Source organism: Anomaloglossus baeobatrachus, chromosome 1, assembly GCF_048569485.1.
Source record: "Anomaloglossus baeobatrachus isolate aAnoBae1 chromosome 1, aAnoBae1.hap1, whole genome shotgun sequence".
Classification (NCBI taxonomy): Eukaryota; Metazoa; Chordata; class Amphibia; order Anura; family Aromobatidae; genus Anomaloglossus; species Anomaloglossus baeobatrachus.
Window position 1 is genome coordinate 6,057,510 of NC_134353.1, and position 20,286 is coordinate 6,077,795.

Genomic DNA, 20,286 nt, shown 5'->3' on the forward strand with positions numbered 1-20,286 from the left:
CACCACTCTCAGTCACCGCTGGTGTTCCCGAACCCATTCAGATGCAGTCCGAGGGGAATCAGAGGAGGGATCTGGCATGTTCAAATCTTCAATATCCCTCCCGGGTCTCCCAAACATCAACATGTGTGGCGAATAGCCCGTAGTGCTGTGAAATCGATTGTTGTAGGCCCACATTAGTTCAGGGAGGTACTCAGGCCAGTGGCCCTGCTGCCCTTCCTCTAATGTTCTCATCATCTGTATCAAGGTACGATTGAAACGCTCACAGGCCCCATTTCCTTGGGGATGGTAAGGTGTCGTTCTTGAATGTGCTATGCCATACAGCCGGCGCAGCTCTTCCATTAGTGTCCCCTGGAAACATGCCCCCTGGTCTGAGTGTATCCTTTGCGGACACCCAAACACTTGGAGAAAATGACGACACACAGCCTTAGCCGCCGACTCCGCTGTCTGATCTCTTGTCGGCACTGCCACAGCATATTTAGTGAAGTGGTCTGTCATTACCAAGCAATAGGAGCACCCAGACGTCGAGTATCCTATCAGGACATAATCAATCATGAGCAATTCCAAGGGGGCAGACGTTTTAATGGTTTGAGTAGGGGCCCGCTGCTCAGGACTCTTACTGAGCCCACAGACCCGACATTGCCGACATGCCTCCGCTACCATCCCTCCCAAGTCAGGGCAATAGAGGATTCGCTGTAACCACTGGAGTGTCTTTTCACTACCAAAGTGGGCTCCTTTCTCATGTGCCTCGCGGGCAACCATCGGACCCATCCCTACAGGGATTACCAGTTGGTACCGGTGTTGCAGCTCAGATGGCAGATACACCTTACGATACAAAAGATCCTGTTCCACACACAACTTATCCCACTGTCGCAATAGTTTAATTCCTTCTGCGGATAGTTGGGCCTTGTCCTCTGCACTCGGCCAAATCCCATTTTGTACCCAGGTGCGCACTCGCGAGATGTCTGGACACTCGTTCTGATCTTTTGCCCAATCTGATGGCGTTTTTCCCAGGACACACGGCATCCCACTTGAATGTACCACACTGCGGAAGATAGGTACCTGCCCCAAGTCAGGGGTCTCTGTGTCCTCGAGCTGGTCATCAATGCTTTCTCCCCTAAATCCAAGGGGTACCCTCGACAATGCGTCCGCATTACCGTTTTCTCGCCCCGAGCGAAACTTAATCTGATAATTAAACTTAGCAAGGCGAGCGACCCATCGCTGCTCCAACGCTCCTAGTTTCGCATTCTCTCAGTGAGCAAGAGGGTTATTATCGGTCATGACCAACACCTCAGCTCCCGTTAGATACTCAGCAAAGCGCTCCGTCATTGCCCACACCAGGGCTAACAGCTCTAGGCGAAACGAACTATAATTAGCCGGATTGCGCTCAGTGTCCCTTAAAGACCTGCTGCCATAGGCAATGACCCGCTCCCGGCCATCCTGAATTTGGGCCAGTACCGCCCCCAACCCGTGAAGACTACCGTCAGTGTACAACAGGAAAGGGGTATCAAACCTGGCATATGGCAACAAAGGGGCACTCGTTAGGGCGGCTTTCACCTCGTCAAATGCCTTTTGCTGCTGAGGCCCCCATTGGATAGGGCGGTTGCGAGGACCCAGCGCCCATTGGCATAACAAATGCTGTCTTTGCCCGATCTTTCTCAGCCATTGGTACCTGCCAATATCCACTCGCCAAGTCCAACGTTGAAAAGTATTTGGCCCGTCCTAATGCAGACAGGGACTCCTCTATCCGAGGCAACGGGTATGCGTCTCGCACAGTGTGCGCGTTTAATTTCCGATAATCCACATAAAATCGGAGGGTCCCATCCTTCTTTCGGACAAGGACAACGGGAGCAGCCCAGGGACTTTGGCTCTCTCGTATTACTTGATTGTCGAGCATACTGGCGACCATGCCCTTCACCTCTTGATAAAGTGTCGGGGGAATCTGACGATAACGTTCTCTAATGGGAGGGATGTCCCCCGTGGGAATCTCATGCTCAATCGTCGGTGAGCACCCGAAGTCTTCTGCATGTCGTGAGAAGGTCTCTTCATGTTCCCACACGACCCTCTCCAAATGTTCTAGTTGCACGGAAGTCAGTTCCTCCCGATCTACTCCCATCTGATCCATGATCACACGACCATTCCATTCTTTGGTAGGAGATTCAGGCCCTGCTACTTTGACCGCATATGTCCAGGATGACTGTGGGTCTGGCCGCAATTCAAACACCGCTTTGTCAGGCATCTTCCCCTCTGGCACGAACAGTTCAGCTAGGATGGTCCCAGCAGGAATGGTAATAGCCTCCTCCAACACGTTAATGCATCTGACTGGCACCCGTCCATTCTTCACAATCGTCAGAGACCGGGCCACATGCACCTTGGCACAAGAGGACTTCTCTGGGGCAGGCTCAAGTAATACCTCAAGTCCATTCAGCCTCTGCGCCGCCCCCACTGGCAACATCAAGAGTTCCTCCTGTCGGGGCGCCAGTGAAATCGTGGTCCGTGATGGCACTCGGACAAGGCCCACCCGGCCCCCAGGGACTGCACTTTTCAGCAGATCACAGTTCAGCACTAGGCGGTGTAACATTCTCTGTGTCGGTCGGTGACCTGTAGCACGAGTCCAGTAACGGGGTCCCTCACGGGCATACATCTGATGATTTAGATCTCGCAGAATGTTCATTCCCAGTGTCACTTCCATCCCTCTTCTAGGGGGGTGGTCCACCAGCACTACCCCTTTCTGACCCAGCTCTTGACCAAACATTTTCAGTCTCATCCACACGATCCCTTTCACCGTCAGCTGGCCATTGTTAGCGGCAGTAAGTCTTATCATTCGACCATCTTCGGGAACCACTAGTTGACTGAAGTATTTCTCGAAAACTTCTAGAGGCATAATGGTACATTCAGATCCCGTATCAACCAAGCAATTCATCTTCCGTCCTTCAAATTCTGCTTCTAAGACTGGACTCCATGCAAACAAATCTTGCTCATTCCGTTGGGGGCTTTGTGAGGGGGGGGCCGCTGCGAATTGCCCCCTCAAGGCAGCGGCTGGGAGTTTAACGTCGGCGGAGGAGTCTCGGGGGACTGTGGACATCCGGCAGTATCGTGAGATGTGTCCCCGGCGCCCGCACCTCCAGCAGGTGACTGCTCCCCGGGGACGGGGGCTTGAGTCATTCAAAGAGGGTGGTCCGGCTGTCAGTGGAATCACCATCCCAGAGGGTGTAGCTGGTGGCCTCTCCAGGGGAGTAGGGGACGACCCAGCTCTGATTTTAGACACTTCCAACTTTAGCTCCTTCAACTCAGCACGCAGAGCTTGTACAACATCTACCAGTCCTTCCGCTCCTGACAATTGCATTCCGCCTCCCTCCAGCCGTGTACTGTCCACAGCCCCTTGAACTACCAGAATGGACTCTGCCTCCCTTTCCACCGCAGCCTGGTAAATCTGCCAGAAAGATATTTCTGGGGTAGCCCGGGCCACCTCATACAGTTTATCCCGAAGGAGCCTGTTAGCTAACCCTGTGATGAATTGGTCCCGGAGCAAGTGGTCTACCTTCCGGAACGCTCCCAGGGCCCCTGGGTCTAGTCGCTGCACTTCATTCAATGTTTCCTGTAGCGTATTAGAGTACTGCATCAGAGACTCACTTTCCTTTTGAGGGCGGTTAAAGAAAAATGATCGAAGCTGGGTCACACGGGCCCGGCCTCCAGAACTCCCCTCTAACAGTACCAAAATTTTCTCTAACGTACTTCTCTCAGCCTCAGGTCGTACCATCACCGTCCGCCTAGCGTCGCCTTCTAGTGCGTTCAATGCTAGTTCTGCTCGTAATGCGGGAGTCAGATTACACATCCGCAGAATACTCTGGACCCTCTCTGCCCAATCCTGCAACGTCATATTACGCCCGTCGTATTTCGGCATGTGCTGGAGTAAAGCTCCTACCGGTACATGCCCTCCCACATTCGCCGCGGCTGCCAAAAGACCCGCACCCAGCAGCGGGGCTGCTGATGCGGTGGGATCATTTCTTCCCTCGCCGCCTCCGTCCATGACAAACACTGAATCCTGCCGACTACGCCAAAAATGTAATGACCAGAGGTCCTATTAAGATCCAGGGAGTCACAGACCGAGACTGAGGCAGAAATGAACAACAGTATTTTACTGAAATGGGGATCAAATTACGGTGAAATGTAGAATATAATAAGCTCAAAATCCCCTTAAAAACATTACCATTAATAATTTCACACACTAAGCGCTAGCCGAAAATCAATGCACCGATCTCAGAGATCCCAGTATATGTAAATCACATTTAGGACCCGGAACAAATTTACCTACACGTTAAACTTATCAAACTGGAAAGACGATGTAAATCAGATGAGGGTGGTCTGATGAAACCTCTGAGATGGCGCACTGAGTATAACTTATCACACATAATAATACAATACACTAAATGAATGATGACTATACACTTATCACAGGGATACCCGGGTATCTCACAACCTATGGTACCATTGAACTCCAATGTAACTTTACACCGGTGTGTTTCCGCGTGGGCTGTAGCAAGTCCAGAAAAATAAAAATAAAACTTTGGCGCCAAAAATAAGTACTTATTGTAAAAAAAAAAAGAAAACAAAGTTTGGCAGCTATCAGCCAATGCCAGAGTCACCTGTCAAGCACTTTAATTCTGTAGCCTCAGGGTGCAGTCTGGGGATCACTCCTTTCCAGGGCTTGTCAGAATCCTTCCAATGGGGATGACAGCGCTGCGCTGCTTCTCATCAGCACTTTCAAATGTACCAGCATCGGTGATCTGTGATGCCGGTATATTTGAATGTGTGATCCTGAGCAGGGGGCCTGGTGCTGGAGCTGACACCATGGCAGCCGCCGCCAGGCCCCGCCGCCAGGTCACGGACCCCCACAGCAGTGCAGGGGGAGGTGCGGGGGAATGTGTGGGAGGGTGCAGGGAAGGGGGCGGGGCTCATTGCACTGTACAGCCCAGCAGGGAGGCGACATGCTGTTTCCACATTTGCATGTCAACATGGCCCTGCCCATGTAGACGTGAAATGACCGGAAGCAGCAAAATCGCGGCAGGAGCGGTCACATGACCGCTCTGAGCCGGGGGAGAGGGGCTGACAGCAGGGCAGGTAAGTGGTCTCTATCTACTTACCTGCCCCAATGTAGCCCAATAGGGAAATAATAAAAAAAAGCAAAATTAAGCCGGATAACCCCTTGAATGTTAAGAAATAATGGCCTCTCAACCAGACGTACACTGATAAGAAATAGGGTAACAATGTTCTGAACTTTTGACTTTCTGGCTCCATATCTCACCATGATCTACAGCTTTAAGCGTGAGACGAGCTTCATTTTATAGACAAAATAAGTCCATCCATCCATTTAAAAGCCAAGACGTGGACATTCAGGTCAAATATCAGAGTCAACAAATGAGCTCATCACAAGGTCTATCAGTTCTGGTAACAAACATGACGGTAGAGGCTGCTCGTATGTGACGCGCCTATGGAGTCGGGTGCTACTCTTCGCCGGGCCGAGGTGCGTCTTACTGCTGCAGGGACGCTGCGGTGACCTCAACCAATTCCGTGACCCCGGGTGTCAATAAAAAGCTTAGTTGGGGACCGGGATGATGGGGTAGTTGTAGTTCGTGACGCCACCCGTGGTGTGCGGCCAAGGTTAGCTGCCGGTGCAGAATCGCTTCTCTTTTCTGGGGCAGATGACTACGCAGCTCAGTTGGTACAGCTGTCCATGTGCAGAGCTATGCCCCAGGGAGGATGGTGGTGATTGTACTCTATCAGGCGCTGATGGCGTGGGGCGCCGGCAGTAAGGGGACGACATAGGCGGTGCAGTTCATGGTCTCTTTGAGACTCGACCCCAGATGGCGCTCCAACAACCTGACTTCTCGCCATCATGTACCCAGTGGTGGTGCCCTCCACCCAGACCACCGTGGAGGTTGATGCCCAGACCTTGGGTGGTGATTTCTCTGCAGACCTGAAGCTTCAAGTCCGAGAACTGTCAAAGAATTTGGCCACCATCGCAAAGGCTGTGCAAACAATGCAGAAAATTCCACAGCCCATGGACACCAAACTAGCCACTGGACAGATGGTGCCCCGAAACGATGGCAGAGGGGAAACCCATCGGCCCGGGGGTGGGTCAGTGATCGCTGTGACCCCGCCGGGCGACCAATTTGCCGCCATTGTGACAAGGAAAGACACTATGTTCGGTACTGTCGTCTGGGCCCACAGGTAACCGGAGCTAAAGATCAACCCTTGGGTGTGGGGAGGACCAGCCCAACCGACTGGTGGGACAAATATGTGGGAGGGCGACCAGTTCTACTGATTGTGCTAGATGGCATCCCGATGAACGCCCATCTGGACACTGGGTCTCAGGTGACAACCATACCATATGTTCTTTACAAATGGTATTGGGTTGATTCTGACATGACCCGTTGGCCCAAACAGACTTATCCATAATTGCCAGTAATGGCCAGCTTTTGCCACAGGTGGGCTACAAGGAGGTGACCGTCAAGGTGGAGCAGGTTTAGCTGAAGTCACAGGGAATGATAATTGTGGACGTTGACCGTTGGACGCGTACTCCAATGGTGACTATCGGCATTAATGTAATGGAGAATTGTTTTTCCGAGGTAATTGCTTTATTGCAGCCGGTGGCCGAAACTGCCAGCATCGGGAAAAAGCGAACATTGCAGAAAGAAATCAGGGCCCTGATGCAGAGGCAACAGATCGAGCAAACTGGGGGAGAAATTGGTAAAGTTCGGGTGAGCGACTCCTTCCCCATTGTTGTTCCTCCAAGAAGTGAGATAATGATCTGGTGTTGGGCGGCAATAGGCCTCCAGGGTCAGGATTATCAGGCCCTCGTAGAACCTGTGTATTCAAAGGATAAGCCCAATGTTCTGACAACCAGAGGGATAGTCGACATTCGCCAGGGGGAGGTAAACATCCAAATTTAAAACTGCAGGGATTAGGAGGTTAAATTGCCCTGGTATGCCACTGTAGCTAAGCTGTTTACCATTAACAATGGTGTCATCGAAGCAATGGGACCCTTTGACCCATCTGATCTGGTGGAGTGAGACGGTGATTGGGTCTATTGGCGGAGTGGTGCCAGAAGCTACACATCGGCAGCGATTCTACCCCTTCCCACCAAAAACAAGGGGTCCATCGAGTGATCCAGGAATATGAGTGGGTATTCAGCAAAAACCCTCTAGACTTGCGCAGGTGAAGGGGGTTCAAAACCAAATCCCCACCGGGAATCATCCTCCCATCAAGGAACAGTATCGCCCAGTGCCCCCGACTCATTATCAACAGGCCAAAGAGATGTTGCGGGAGATGAAGGAGGCTGGGGTGATCAGAGATAGCTGTAGCTCCTGGGCCGCTCCATTAGTCTTGGTAAAAAAGAAAGATGGCTCGATGAGGATGTGTTTGGACTATAGGCAGGTTAACCGCAATATGCATAAAGATGCTTACCCGTTGCCTAGAATAGAAGAGTTTTTAGCAGCCTTGAAATCCGCTAACTATTTCTCTACCCTAGATCTCACCAGTGGCTACTGGCAGGTTCCCGTGGCAGAGGCAGATAAGGAAAAGACCGCGTTCACTATGCTCATGGGCCTCTGCGAGTTCAACCGTATGCCATTCGGACTCTGCAATGCACCGGTGATGTTTCAGTGGTTAATGGAGTGCTGCCTGGGACATAGGAACTTCAAAACCGTCCTGCTGTACCTGGAGGATGTCATAGTGTACTCAAAGTTTGAGGCCCTGTCTGGGTTTGGCCTAAAGGTGAAGCCTTCTAAGTGTCACCTGCTGAAGCCAAAACTACAGTACCTGGGTCATATGGTGAGCGCTGATGGAGTGGCACCCGATCCAGAAAAGGTCACTGTCATCAAGGACTGGCCCAGACCCATCACCATCAAGGAAGTGCGGCAGTTCCTTGGCCTGGTAAGCTATTATTGATGGTTCATCAGATGATTCTCCAAGATGGCGTCGCCTCTCCAAGACCTCCTGGTGTGTCGAGCCAAGAACTGGGAACCCCCATTAGAGTGGACCAATCAACAGGAAAAGGACTTTATCCAGTTGAAGGGGGCTCCTACTGGAGAAGAGATCCTGGCCTACCCGGACTATGGCTAGCCCTTCGTCCTCTACAATGACCCTAGCAATGTGGGACTGGGAGATGTTCTGTCCAAGATACAAAGGGACAGGGAGAAGATGATAGCCTATGCCAGCAGTAAGCTTCGGCCTACTAAACGGAACCTGGAAAACTACATTGCTTCCAAGCTAGAGTTTCTTGCTGTGGTCTGGGCAGTCACTGAACATTTTAAACACTACCTGGCATCAGCAAAATTCTCGATATAAACGGATAACATCCCGCTGACCCACCTGGAGACAGCAAAGTGACTCTCCCACCCCAGGGCTATGGGACACCCGGTGCCGGACCGGACTAGTCCGGGGGTCGTCAGTGGTGGCGGGGCCCGGCTCCGTGGCCCTGGTGGGGTCAATTAATATGGCTGGAAGTGATTAAAGTTTATGGTTGTCGTGACGCCACCTGTGGTTTGCGGCTATTAAGCCGCCACTGCTCTATGGGGCCTCCGGGGCTGTTGGAATGGCAGCTTGGATGGTCCTGCTCCCCACAGGTGGAGCGGTACCCCGGGGCAACAGTTGGTGTTCATGAGAGTCTATGGTGTGAATAACACGGTGCAGGGCCGACAGGCAGTGAAAGAAACAGGCACAAACAGTAGTCTCTTTACCTTCTCCTCTTTTACTCGGCAGCAGTTTAGTCCAGGGAGACCGTCACAGATGGTAAAGATGGTCCGGCTGGCCTGGAAGTGCCTGGGGGTGATCTTTGGCCAGTTGAGTATGAGGCCTACTCCCTAATCTTTCTTTTCTTCTATAGGACCCTGCACTCTGAATTTAGCAAAGGCCCTCCTGCTGCTGAGTCCGGTGGTTCGTCCCGTTTTCTATGTGGTAGGCTGCGCAGGCCCTCTCTGGTGCTTCTCTGCTGGAGTCCACACCGGGCCCTTGGGATGCAGCTGTACCTTCAGATTGCTTCTGGGCCAGGGGGCTTGCAGCTCTCCTGCCCTCCGGATTCGGCTACCAGGGAAGGATTTTATACCCTGGCAACCACAGACTCCGATGTCCGAGTCTCTTCTGTGCCTCTCTGCACTTCTTGCTTCACTGGGCCAAGCTATTCCAGCTCTAGGCCCCAGTTCCACAAGGCAGCACTACTCTGCGTCTGCTCTCTTTGCTTCCTTTCTACAGACAGACCACTAACTCCTCCCTCAGGCCAGACTTAAGGAATGCTCCCTGGAACTCCAGGTTCAGAGCTCCCCCTGCTGGTCTGAGGGAGATCTGCGTTGGATGTTAAACTTACTGGCCAATAGACCTCCCAATTACCTCCAGGCTCAGCATTAACCCTTTGGAAGGGCAATGCTGTTGTGGCGACCAGGTCCTGGGGCGCCACACTCCCCCTTAGTTAAATTCAGTACTCCCGGACTGTAGAAACAAACATAACATGTTAGAACATTTCATCCCATTATGGGAGGCGCATTACTTAAACGTTACAAACTTAAACACTACTATAAGAGTCCAGTGTGGCTCCCTGCCGGGTGTCCATTACACTGCTCCATGGGGGACCCGCCGCGATCAAACCCCCAACGTAGGCTCTGGGCGTGCGTCAAAGCATTGATGACCCCACTCTATGCACGCCGGACGGGTTTTTCTTCAGGGGTGTTGAGCACACTGGTGCTAACTATGTACAATTAGAGTGTTGGCCACCCATAGTCCAGTGGCCCAATTGTCCACTTACTTAACCACCTAAAACAAAACATTACATACAAGACATTTTCACATAACTATTTACACTCTGTTAGGTATTTTACTTTCTATATTCTATACCTTGGAGGGGGCTGTCCCCGAGTGCTACGTTGGGACCGGCGTAGCTCTGGGGTTTGTCCCTGACTACTTGGAGTGTCTGCCCCCCCCGTGTTATTGGTAGGCCTAACCCTGACAGGGATGCATGTTGGTTGCCTACGGGGTCTCAGATTCGCCAAGGGTACAGCAGGTTCACCACTGGCAGGGGGTTGAGCCTCCTGTTCTACTGCTGGCGTGTCATCTTGTGTTGGAGCGGACGGTTCTTTAGGTGGATCTGGAACCTCTTCTGTTTCTGGCTCGACCAACTGCGGGAACGTCAAGACTGGTACCACTATGGCATTGTTTATTTGGGTCCAAGTTTTGGGGAATTTTCCAAGGATTGTTTGGATCATCTCTTCCTCTTTTTCTTGACTTTGGGGACTTCCTTGTACTTCTTCTACTTCTTTTTGGATTCTGCACCGTTCAGGGCACGCTTTCAGGCGGTCTCGAGAAACTGCTTGATAGGTCTTGCCTTCATCTTTGCTTAAGAGGCATACCTTACTATTGTCAAAGTTGGAGGGAATAATGGTGTAGGGTTCATTCTCCCACTGATCCTCTAATTTATGCGCCCTCCGCTTTTTCTTGAGGACCTGTTCTCCAGGTGCTAAGGGAGTTGCTGGGGCTGTTTGATTGTAGTTCTGCTCTTGTCTCGTTCTTGCTTGGGACGGGCTCCTTTCTACGCATTCCTGGACTTTGCGGTACTGCTGTTGTCGCTCTGTATCCCAATCTTCTATCTCCTGAACCGCTTCAGGTGACACAGTCCCCATCTCAAAGTCTACAGGTAACTTGCCAGGTCTTGCTCGCATCAGGTAAGCAGGGCTGCAGTTGGTCGAATTTACTGGGATATGGTTGTACAGGTCTACCAGATCTGGTAACTTCTCTGGCCATTGGTTTCATTCTTCCAGAGGTAGAGTCTTCAGCATATCAATAACCACATGGTTCATCTTCTCGCACAATCCATTGGTTTGGGGGTGGTACGGTGTTGTTCGGATTTTCTTACAGCCGTACATGTTACAGAACTCTTGGAACACTTCGGCCTCGAATGCAGGACCTTGATCAGTCAGTACCCTTTCCGGATAACCGTGAGGCCGTCAAAAGTATGCCTGGAATGCTCTAGCTGCTGTTCTGGCTGTCTGGTCCTTCACAGGCACTACTACCAGGAAACGAGAGTAATGGTCCACAATGGTGAGGGCGTACACATAGCCTGACCGGCTTGGTGTTAACTTCACGTGGTCCAGGGCCACCAACTCCAGGGGCTGTTTCGTGACAATTGGCTGTAGGGGAGACCTCTGGCTGGCATCATCCTTCCGCCTCAGGTTACACGGACCACAGTCTCGGCACCACTTCTCGATCGTCTTTCTCATGTGCACCCAGTAGAACCGATCGCGGAGTAGGGTCTCCAACTTCTTCCACCCGAAGTGTCCTGCTTTATCATGGTAAGCTGCTAGGACCATTGGAGCATCCCTCTGTGGGACCACTATCTGCCAGACGAGTTCATTCGTTCGCCAGTTGACATATCTCTTGCAATATGGCCCGCCTGGCTGCAGCGGCGGCAGATCGGTTGTCCCGTTGAATCATACCGGTCTGTGTCTTTTCCTCGGATCGGCGTAATCCTCCTCTGTTGCATCCATGGGACGTCATCTGGGCTGGAGGCCAACTCAATTCTTGCAGGCGATGGGGTCACTTGTAGAGACTGCACGGTCTTGGCAAGGGCAGCTACAGTCTTGGTCAGCTCCTGGACCTGCTGTCTGAGCTCTGCAGCGGGATCCTTATCCAGGGACTGCGCCTCAGCCCCTGCAGCGGCTCGTGTTGCAGGCACCACCCCTAGGTACGTGATAGCAAGAGGCCGGAGGGGTACTGTGTCATTCGGTGTAGATTCTCTCAGTACCCGGATGGCCTGGTCCTTAAACTTTGCAAAGTCCAGAGCAGGGTTCTGCAGGACCATGATACGCAGCTGGGTCCTGTGGGCATCTGACAGGAGCCCTTCTATGAACTGCTCAGTTAGGAGTTTGTCTTCTTCACGTACACTCTCTGGGTCCACCTGTTTAATTGCTTTCAGGGCCTCCTGCAAGTTTAAGGCATAGTCCCTTATGCTGTCTGTGGCCCGTTGTTTGCACCTAAAGAATCTCATCTTTATTTCTGCTGCGGTGCGGGTGTCGAAAGTACTCTTTAACTTGGCCAGTATCTGGGTTGCTGTCCCTTTATCTGTATCAGGCCAGGACTTCACTTCACGCTGGGCCGCGCCGGCTAGCTGCCCCATTAATATGCCCACCTTCTGGCTCTCAGTCAGCGGATACACCCGGAACAAGCTGTACAGCCTTTCTCTGAAGTCGCTCAGGGTATGGGACTCCCCGGAGTACTGCGGCAGCCATTCTGCTCCCGGGATGTACGGCATTGTGATCGGCATTACCGGCGCGACCGCGGGGGCTGGGGCGACGGCGACTGGGATTACATCGGCCGGTGCTGCTGCGTCTTGAACTACTACAGCCACCGGCTCTCCCTTGGTGTCGGACATTTTCCTCCCCCTTAGTGAACCTTACCAGGCTCCGCTTTCTTTTTACAATCTCTTCCGGGTAGCGCGGGGTTAACGACCCTCTGCTCTGATGTTGCGCTCCCTTCGCGTTCTTTTTCGGGCACGCCCCCCTTCTTCCTGCACTCAGCGAAGCTAATGGCGGGGGCAGTCTTCAAACAGTAAACACACAGTCTTTTCAAAGGCGCACAGTACCCGGTGGGCGCCGGGCACGAAATCCTGTTCGTGACGCCAAAGTTGACTCGCCCACCCCAGGGCTATGGGACACCCGGTGCCGGACCAGACTAGTCCGGGGGTCGTCAGTGGTGGCGGGGCCCGGCGGGGCCTCCGGGGCTGTTGGAATGGCAGCTTGGATGGTCCTGCTCCCCACAGGTGGAGCGGTACCCCGGGGCAACAGTTGGTGTTCATGAGAGTCTATGGTGTGAATAACACGGTGCAGGGCCGACAGGCAGTGAAAGAAACAGGCACAAACAGTAGTCTCTTTACCTTCTCCTCTTTTACTCGGCAGCAGTTTAGTCCAGGGAGACCATTACAGATGGTAAAGATGGTCCGGCCGGCCTGGAAGTGCCTGGGGGTGATCTTTGGCCAGTTGAGTATGAGGCCTACTCCCTAATCTTTCTTTTCTTCTATAGGACCCTGCACTCTGAATTTAGCAAAGGCCCTCCTGCTGCTGGGACCGGTGGTTCGTCCCGTTTTCTATGTGGTAGGCTGCGCAGGCCCTCTCTGGTGCTTCTCTGCTGGAGTCCACACCGGGCCCTTGGGATGCAGCTGTACCTTCAGATTGCTTCTGGGCCAGGGGGCTTGCAGCTCTCCTGCCCTCCGGATTCGGCTACCAGGGAAGGATTTTATACCCTGGCAACCACAGACTCCGATGTCCGAGTCTCTTCTGTGCCTCTCTGCACTTCTTGCTTCACTGTGCCAAGCTATTCCAGCTCTAGGCCCCAGTTCCACAAGGCAGCACTACTCTCCGTCTGCTCTCTTTGCTTCCTTTATACAGACTGCACACTAACTCCTCCCTCAGGCCAGACTTAAGGAATGCTCCCTGGAACTCCAGGTTCAGAGCTCCCCCTGCTGGTCTGAGGGAGAACTGCGTTGGATGTTAAACTTACTGGCCAATAGACCTCCCAATTACCTCCAGGCTCAGCATTAACCCTTTGGAAGGGCAATGCTGTTGTGGCGACCAGGTCCTGGGGCGCCACAAAAGTTGAGAGCATTGGAACAGAGCTGGATGGCCTGGATGTCCAACTACGATTTTACAATCAAATACTGGGAGGGGCGGAAGAATGGAAACGCAGATGCCCTGTCCCGGATGCCTCGTCTACAAGAATCTGGAGAAGACTTGGATGAGATGGAGGAGGTGGAGATGCCAGCCTTCTACTGGCACTGTGTTTCTCAATGCTCGCACCAGGTGAAGGACAAACAAGCGCCAGAACAAGTAGCTTCTCGTAACTCGCTGCCCCACCATAACTTGAAGGAGACAAAAGACAGCGATCCAGTCATCCGTTTGGTTAAGGAACTGTTAACCCAAGATAACGCGCGTATCCTGGCCCAGATTCTCCCCAGGAAGCACGACAGCTGTGAAAGAAAAGGGCAGACTCTTCATCTACAAGAAAAAGCTGTGTAGAAAACACTTTGATCTCCGAACCAATGAGCTGGTCTGGCTTATAATCGTTCCGAGGAGGGATGGCCCAATGGTACTGGAGGCTTACTATGGGGCACTTCAGATAGAAGAATCTGGAGGCCCTGCTGCGTATCCGCTTCTACTGGATCAGCATGAGACCGGCGATTGAGAAATGGTGTCGAGAGTGTGGACCATGTACCCTGAGACAGAGGGACTGCGAAAGCCAAAGAGCTCCCCTGCAACCCATTGTCACAAAGCAGCCACTTGACCTGGTGGCCATGGATCATGTAAAGTTGGCTCCGATTCGATCCAGTTTTGTCTACATCCTCACCATAGTGGACCATTACTCCCGTTTCTTCGTGGTGGTCCCATTCTAAGACCAGACGGCCAAGACCGCAACCAAAGCGTTCCAGGAATACGTCTGTTTGCCCTATGGCTACCTGGAGCAAGTACTCACTGACCAAGGCCCAGCCTTTGAAGCTGAAGTGTTCCAAGAATTTTGTCACCTGTACGGTTGTAAGAAGATAAGGACCACACCGTACCATCATCAGGTCAATGGGCTGTGTGAAAAGATGAACCAGGTGGTGCTATATTTGCTGAAGACCCTGCCCTTGGAAGAAAGAACAACTTAACACCAATATTTATAACAAAAATAGAGAAAGAAACTGCTAATAGACCAAAAAACTATTTTCTCTAAAAACAATTTTTATTTATAAACGTTAAAATTGGTTGATACAAGCCATATCTCAAACTATCATATATAGCTATATCGGTCAGTGAGCACACAACAGGTCGTGCAGTGCTGGATAACCTCTGATGGGGATATTATTCAAAAAGGTGAGGGATAGCCCGAGGTGATATTGCTTAATATTTTCAGGGATAACAATAAGGGATCAAGGTGAGGGGCAGGCTGCAAATCCCTAGTCTCGCTCCTTCCTGGCCGCGGAGGTTAGTACACCCTAAAGTCCCGCTCAGCGTCGGCTATCCCTAGAAATCCCTATACCTGACTGTGTGCCATTAATTGACCCAACGCACAAGGGGTGTAAATTAGTGCTGAGGTCAGAGTGGTTCAGTCACACGTTGTGCATAGTCCGTATACTAATAATTCGTACTAGGTGTTACTGTTGGTCATAAAAACAATTCCCAACTGGAATGTTTATACACATATTCCCCTTCAGAGTTAAAATGAAAAAAGGGGGGAGGGTTCTACAAGTAGTTTTTTAGAACTGCTACTCAGTGCAATAAACCAACAAATTATTCATGGACCCGTACTTAATAAAGTCCCAGTTAGGTAAAACTTATCTTGCTGGAGAGTAAACGCCCAGAAGAATCCTGACGCGTTTGTAAGACCTGTTAACATTTACATATATAGGTTAGAAGACTGTGAACTTTTCCTTGTTATGCTGCCACCTGCTGTCAAAACAAAGAACAGCGGGCACAAACCCCTGCTGCTTGATTTACTTGGTACAGTCCTGAACAGGATGTGCAGAGGAACTAGTTTTTTTTGGTAGCTGTTTTATGCAGAGAAGTGTGTGTTCGGACGTGCTGAAGAAGGCAAGGCCGCATTCTGCCCTGCTGAACAAAGTCCAAGTACCTGAGTGTTGCGTGACATCTCCCCAAGACACAGATCCAAGAAAGGCTGGATGTGGAGCGAGGTGCCAGACAGCACGGGCAAATTACAGAGACGGGACAAAGACTGAACTTTAGAGGTGTCTGCCGGTGGAATACGGGCCCCAACGGTGATGAGGTACCCCACGCTGAAACCTGCAGTTAAGTGTGCACACTATTTTTAGTTAGGGACAGATAGGAAAAGACTCTGCACTGTGTTATGCAAGTAAGGTAACAAGGACCCTGCGGTTTTTTTTGCTTAATAAGGATTTTTGTGTTTTGCTTTTGGGAGTACAATCTGAGGCTTCCCACCCTTGACAAGCTATTCAGAGTGGTTGTATGTATATTACATTATATCTACTGCTGTGCACATTCCCGCTTTTCTCTCCCTCCTTTCCCGCACTATTCCTCCACCTGTGCTGTGCAATATGTTATTAAATTTGCATTGATTAACCCCCGTGGTTCCGTGCAGTCCTTGCGTATCCCGTTACCTGCAGGTTATTACATTTGGCGTAGTTGGCAGGATACGCAGGCTGGTACGGAACCATGGACGGACAGGGGGGTGTCGCTGATGGGGGTGTCGCTGATGGAGGTGTTCTAATACAACCTGATGGGGGAATACCAGCAAGGCAGCTGTCCCTGGGGGCTATGCTGACCCATATACCAAAATTTACTGGCAGCAATGTACCTCTCCATGACTGGGCGCAGAGAGTGAGGGGCATGTTGAGAGTAGCAGGAGTGACTGCAGAAAATCAAGGGGAGATACTGTTGATTGCCCTTGAAGGCCATGCTCAAGAGACTATTTTATTGCGCCCTGAGAGTGAACGAAAGACGTTAGAGCAGGTGGTGAAGATTCTTGAGAGAGTGTATGGCGGGAAACCAGAAGCAGTAGATTTACAGGCGCAACTGTTCTACAGGCTGCAGGGTGAAGAAGAAGGTCTGCCACAGTATGCAAATGCACTCCAGAGAATATTGAGACAAATGCTTACAGCAGAGCCAGAGCTAGCACAAACCCCCAGTTATGCTGACCGTACCCTACGAGATCAATTCCTCCGTGGGTTACATAACCCCAAGATCAAAGGTGCCCTCCGTGAACGGCTCAGGGTAGAAAAAAAACTAACTTTCCAGGAAATATTGGAAGAAGCAGTCTCCCGCGCACAAACTGAAAATTGCGACCCGCAGAACGCCTGGGGAGAAGTTTGTATGCATAAGATAGTCCTGGGTGAGAAAAACCGAGAACCGAGACAACTTGAGGCTAAAGTCGATCAGTTACAAGAGACGGTTACTGCTCTACAAGAGTTGCTGAAGAATATGCAAGCCCCGGCGTCAGAAGTAAGAACGACAGCGCCGCGGCCAAATACCCGCACGCATACCTATCAAGAAGAGAGGGGACAGATCGAGCAGAGACGATCGAGACCCGCTGGAGACTACCAGTGTTGGAACTGTGGAAATCAGAACGAATTATTCCGACACTGTCCGGAGAGGAAGACGTCTCAAGAAAGACCGCCGTTAAACTAGTGCCTCCCTCCATGGATGGGCACATGGCGGGGAGACCAACTGAGCTTAGAGAAAACCAACGCCCTGAATATATAGCAGCCAGCACGCCGACGATCATGGCCTAATTTGAAGGGAAAGAAGTAAGATGCTTGATGGATACTGGGTCCCAAGTGACCACCATGCCAGAACAGTTCTTCTACCAACATTTTGGACAAACTGTATCCATTGACAAAGGGGCACATATCAAACTGAGGGCTGCAAACAATCTTCCCATTCCGGTTGTAGGGGTCGTGTGGATGAACATACGTGCATGTGGCCAGAACGTAGGCAAAAAAGGGATTGTGTTAACGGAGGGCCGGTACGACAGAGAGGTGCCGGCTATCGTGGGTATGAACGTCCTGAAATAATTAGACCAGTTGCTCTTCAACAAGGGGGGCTGTGATTACTGGAAGACGACAGTTGCTAATAGGCCCGCCCAAAAGGTCTTCCAACACCTTATCCGTGCCCGAGGACTGTGGAGGAATGGTGGGAGCCGCTACCCGGTGGGGAGGGTTCGAGTCCCAAGACAGACAACAATTACTCTACCTCCAAATCGTGAGACAGTCCTCACCTTGCCAGTTGGAGCCCACCGTACACTCGAGGGGATGGAGGTGTTGGTGGAGCCTCACCGTGGTGAAGAGAACGGAGATGAACCATTGGTGGCTCGCACTTTAGCAACAGTAAGAAATGGAAGAGTCCCTTTCCGTTGCGTGAACACCGGTGAACAGGCCTACACCTTGACCTCGGGAGTTGTTCTGGCCCATGTCTACCTGGCGCCTGAAGAGGTGGCGACCGCAGAATCGATTGAATTGCAGCCCATGGCAGGGGAAGCCTGGACTTGGGCTGTTTCTATGGAAAGAAAAGAGAAACCCACTGATCAGTGGAACAGTCGCGTCATCTTAGGGCAGATGGGAGTGGACCTGAGCCCCTTCGCTTCGGAGCAAGCCCAAGCCATAGAAGACTTTATTTGGGAGAATCAAGCCACGTTCTCCCGTCACGCAGAAGATTTTGGCTGTACTGACAAGATTCAGCACGAAATACCCACTGGAGATGCCCCACCGATCAGGGAAAGGTACAGACAAATACCCCCAAAGTACTACCAAGAGGTAAAAGAGCTCTTGGCGCAGATGCTGAAGAGCGGGGTGGTAAGAGAAAGTCAGAGTCCATGGGCTGCCCCAATCGTGCTGGTCAAGAAAAAGGATGGGTCTACCCGCTTCTGTGTTGACTACCGCAAGCTTAATGGATGCACGGTTCGTGATTCCTACCCTCTGCCCCGGATAGAGGAGTCCCTGTCGGCGCTGGGAAAGGCACGTTACTTCTCCTCCCTTGATCTGGCCAGCGGATATTGGCAGGTCCCTGTGGCAGAGAAAGACAAGGCCAAGACCGCATTTATTGTACCCATGGGACTCTTCGAGTTCAATCGCATGCCGTTTGGACTAAATAATGCCCCAGGAACTTTTCAGCGCCTCATGGAAAGTTGCCTTGGAGACATGAACTTCGATGCCACGTTGATTTACCTGGATGACATAGTAGTGTATTCTGCAACCTTCGAAAAACATCTAGAAAACCTGGGTCAAGTGTTTCAGCGGTTACGGGCCCATGGGCTTAAACTGAAACCAAAAAAATGCCAGATCTTTCAGGAAGAGATTGAATATCTCGGACACAAGGTGTCGGAAGCCAGCGTACAGCCCTCCGATGGGAAAGTGAGAGCAGTGCTACAATGGCCCACACCCAGCACAGTGCATGAGGTTCGAGCTTTCCTGGGGCTAGCCGGATATTACCGTCGCTTTATCAAAGATTTCGCGAAGGAGGCAGAACCTTTGCACGAATTGCTCCGAGGGACTGCGAAAGGACCAAAAGCACAGAAAATTTGCTGGGGACCAAGACAAGCAGAAGCCTTACACCGATTGAAAGAGGCCTTGGTTAGCGCCCCTGTGCTTGCCTATGCAGACTATAACCTCCCTTTTCGGTTGTATACAGACGCAAGCCTCTACGGCCTGGGTGCAGTACTGGCCCAGGTACAGAATGGTACTGAACGGGTGATTGCATATGGAAGTCAGACGTTACGGGAAGCCGAGCGCAACCCCGAGAATTACAGTTCCTTTCGGTTGGAGTTACTGGCACTAGTATGGGCAATAACCGAAAGGTTCTCGGAATATCTCACGGGAGCCCAAATTGAAGTCTATACGGATAATAATCCCCTGGCTCACATCTCCACCGCCAAACTGGGAGCAATGGAACAGAGGTGGCTGGCACGACTCTCCAGATACAATTATCATGTGCAGTACCGCTCCAAGCATGAAAATCAGAATGCGGATGCCCTTTCTCGTGTTACCACCGAAGCCCCAGTGGGGGAGAGAGATGAACAGTTGGAGGAAGACGAAATTCCGGACTTCAGTAAATTCACCGCTCAAGTGGTAGAGGCTCGTATGCTGGAAATTACATCGGGCACGACATCACGCCTGCTTGGCCAAACCAGAGAGGAATGGGTGAAAATCCAGTCATCTGACCCAGAACTGCTTCAAGTGAAAGAGTGGGTGATCCAGCAGCGCAAGCCTAGAAAGGAAATACGGGCCACGCTGTCGCACGTGGCCCTCCAGATTCTCAGCCTGTGGGATAAGCTGTCGGTGCAGGAAGGGATGCTGTATCGGAAGGTGCACCTAGCTACAGAGTTGGAAGTACGGTGGCAAGTAGTGATACCCCAGAAGATGGCAGTACTATTGGCCCGAGAGGCGCATGAGAAGGGAGCCAATTTCGGACCGGACAAGACTTACCAGTGGTTGCAAAGAATAGTATACTGTCCTCAGATGCTTCGGGCAGTAGAGAAGGCCTGTAAACTGTGCCGTTCCTGTGAGTTAAGTAAAGCTCCCCCACAGCGAGCACCAGTACAGACTATTGCAACCAAAGAGCCATTGGAAGTACTCATGATCGATTATCTGAAGATTGGTCACTCCCACCGGGGCTATCAGTTCTGCCTTGTGATGACAGATCACTTCTCCAAATTTGCGGTGGTGACGCCCACCAGAGATCAGACGGCTGAATCAGCTGCTCGAGCCATCAGTGATGACTTTATCCGGGTGTACGGCTGCCC